Raw genomic sequence first — 3,837 nt, 5'->3', positions numbered from 1 at the left:
GTGGGCGAGTACCGGCACCCCTGAAATCAGGAGCTGTGCGGGGCCACCTGGCCAGGCCCAGGACCGAGCGTGGGGGAAGTGTTGATACCCATGAAATCAGTAAGGCCCCAAGTCAGGACTTGACTTTTCCTTAGACAGGCTGTCTAACAGCTCATACGTGTATCAACCAGCTAACAAGGAGCAAACTCCAGCGATTGAGCCCCAAGATAGTGAAAAAGAAGGAGGAAGTAAAACTAGATGCCAAAAGCCATCCAAAAACATGCCTACCCCCAAACACACACACACACACACACACACACACACACATGCACGCACGCACACACACACACACACACAGTGTGTACATAAAAATATATACAATAGATTTTTTTAAAAGACAGAGTCTCTCTGTGCAGTGCAGGCTGGCTTTGCACCCCTTATGTAGCCCAGGCTGGCCTCCAGCTCGCAGTGACCTTCTCACCTCAGCCTCCCAAATGCTGTGATTACAGGCGGACACCACTATGTTCAGCATATAATGGGTTCTTAAGTCACACAGAATATTTATTACTATATTCCATTTCTATTTACTGGAGCTAAAAAAAAAAAGCTCCAGTAAATAGAAAACTCTAGTAAATGTCAAGGTATCAGTATTTTGGAAAGTAGAAAGTCCACTGAAAAAAAATACATCCACACTTCAGGAAAAGAAACACTTGTATGAATACTTTAAAACTAAACTTAATGGGCTGCCCAAATAGCTCAGTGGATTAAAGCACCTGCAAGCAGGCTCAGAGGCCAGGGGTTCGATCGCTGGGCACGCCTGCAATCCCAGCTCATGGAAGGCTGTAAGCAGGCAGATCACTACGACTCCGATCTAGTAGTAAGACCCTTACTGTAGACCCTTCCCTAAAATATATAAAAAAAAAAGTAGCAATGAAATAAAGAACAAAAACTAGGCAGAGAAGACTCGCAATATAAAAACCTACTTCTTGAAAATATTTTTATGACATGCAAACCTAGAACAAGATTGATCATGCGTGAAAGGAAGAAAAACTGAGAAAGCAAAATAAAGAATGAGAAAGAGAAGCCAGGCGTGGAGGTGCAACCTGGGATCCCAGCACTGTCCAAGGAGGCTTGCAAGTTCGAGTCCAGTCTGGACAACTTTCTGAGACTGTGTCTCAACATTTAAAAAGTTAACAAGAGCTGAAGCTGTATCTCAGGCCCTGCATTTGATCCCTAGCTTCAGATGAAACAGAGATACAGACGTAATAAAAGGTATACACATGAGCATATGCTAATAGATTTGAAAACTTAAATGAGATAGGTAAACTACATTAATTTATCCAAATCTTTAAAATGTTATATATAGGGGGCCAAGGAGATGGCTCAGTGGAATAAGCGCTTCCTGGCAAGCGCAAGGGCCTGAGTTCAATCCCCAGTTCCACCAAAAAAAAAAAAAAAAAGTTATATATAGGACTGGAGAAATAGCTCAGCAGCATAAGGATCTGCCTGGCAAGCACAAGGTCCTGAGTTCGATCCCTCATACAGAAAAAAAAAAAAAAAGTTAAAAATATATGCATCAATAATATACATATTCATATATATAACTTTACTATATCAATAAACATTGCAAAAACAGGAAAAATTGTCAGTGCCTCTAATAAATAGTTATTTTTTAAGGTGTCCAGACAGGCTCACAGATGAGTGACATCAAACGTTCAAGGACCATGCAATGCCTGTCCTACTGTTTCCAGAAAACAAAAACCTCAGCTACCTGACCGCCCTTACCAGGCTTGTGTCATCTTGATTCCGAACTGAGGTACCGAGAGTTCAGGGAGCGAATAGGCCCATTTCACATGCACACAGGTAGGGACAGTGGCTAGGCACTCGACTCCGTAGTGTCGATAATATCGTGCATCAGATCAAATAGGAAATCCTGAGATGCAAAGTGTACTGCTAAACTGCGCCATATTTATAGATTGAAAAAGAAGTCATCTGCCTCTCTCAGTTGGTAACCAAAGGCATCTGATAAAGTATATCTATCTGTGAGTCTTGAAAAACCGGTATGGAGCCAAGAATCAAATAAAACAACTTCTTAGATTTGGTGAGAGTTATGTTCCTGAACTGTGTGCGGCAGCGTGGGGGAGGGAAGGTCTGGCCTCACGCCTCGTGCGCAAATGCTGCTGAGGGCGCAGAGGGGAGGGCGCCCCACCCACTGCCCCGGGAAGGCGCGACACGGCGCACTGGGCAGGATTCAGGGCTCTTGGTCATATGTGCGCACAAACGCCCCATGCTCCTGAGCGTGTGTCCCCTTCCTGGCCATCCCGCGGGTCCCCAAGGAGACCTGTGCGAGGTCGTGCTTCCTTCCTGGAGGAAATCGAGGCGATCCTCATCTATGCCCAGAGAAAGGAGGGAAGGATCGTTAACACATAAGCTGGAGAGCTAAGGAGAAGCGCACTGAAGGCACGCAGGGAACAGAGGACGACAGAAGACAGCCCCAGGGGCTCTGCCGAGGGGTCACTGCTCGGACAGCCCTGCTCCGGGATGTGAAGCGGGAACGAGGAGCAGACCAAGGAGGTCTGCAATCACGATTCCACCCCACTGAGCGGCCTCACTGGAGGACGACCAGCACCGGTCCCCTGCTGCTGTGTGACAAGCGACGCCGAAACTCGGTGGTTCGGCACAGCGCTCAGGGCCTGTGTGCATCACCGAGGCCACGGGAGGACCTTTAATAAGGACGAGCATGTGGCGAGGCGTCATCAATTTTAACGATCCAAGGAGTGCTGGTGGCATTGTGATCACACGGGAGAAATGTCGTTGGCCTTGCGGTGCATGTGATGAGGTCCTTGGAGGTGTAGTGTCACACGGTAGAGAGATGTCTCTGGAACAGTTCTGCAAAGTAATTCCCCAAAAGTAAGTGGATGAACATAATGTGTTCCTACAACGGAATACATGCAAGCAATAAAAACAAGTGATCTGCTGATGATACAGTGAGGGAGTCTCGTAGAAAAAATATTGAGGGAAGAGTCCACACACACACACACACACACACACACACACACCGTGTACAGGTCATATTTCAGTTATGTACTGCGATCAGCAAACCACCCTCAAACTTAGTGGCTTACAACAGGAGCATCCGTTTAATCATTTAATTAGCTCTTATGGCTCTATGTGGTAGCCAGGCCCTAAGAAGCAGGGCTGTCACCCATGACACCTTTGGTCCCAGCGGCCACTCTGACAGTGACGAGTGTGTGCACACCGGTCATGTTTCGTGGGTGTCCACGGATCCGGACACCATTAGGGCACTGTGGAATTCCCCCTGCCTTCCTAGAGTGGAGATCACAGAACTCACTTCCCCTGGCCGTCCTGGAATCAGACCACAGATGCAGGAACTGAGTTCTGCCCCAAGATTCCCCCACCTGAGAGTCCAGTTCCAAAGTGAGCAACAGAAGGAAACGTAACCCAGGCTGAGCTCATTTTGCTGGCGGAGTAAAACAAGAACCAGCCCCTGGCTTGGGAGAAGCAGTGGCAAAAGGTGGAGCTCCGCAAACAGAAGTGGCTCTGCCGGTGTCTGTGCAGGCAAGCCCTGGTGAGAGGGAGCGTCTGGAGCCCCAGGTACAGCGGGCTGTGTCCTCCGCTGCGCTCCCGCCACGTTCAGGACCTGTGCAAGAAAGAAGAGTCTCTAGCCCACCCTTGCAGCATTCCCGCTCCAAAAGCCTGATTCAGGGAGAAATGCACGTCAGACTTTTCTTTTTCTTTCTTTTTTTTTTTCCTCCATAATTTTATTGAGAAACAAATAGCAATGAGACAGTTTCAAATCAAATTGGTAGGACAGTTTCAATAATTAACACATTGCAT

Source organism: Octodon degus, unplaced genomic scaffold (genome assembly GCF_000260255.1).
Source record: "Octodon degus isolate 3935 unplaced genomic scaffold, OctDeg1.0 scaffold00005, whole genome shotgun sequence".
In the NCBI taxonomy this organism is placed as follows: domain Eukaryota; kingdom Metazoa; phylum Chordata; class Mammalia; order Rodentia; family Octodontidae; genus Octodon; species Octodon degus.
The sequence above is the reverse complement of the archived record's forward strand: the minus strand, read 5'-3'. Positions refer to the sequence as shown.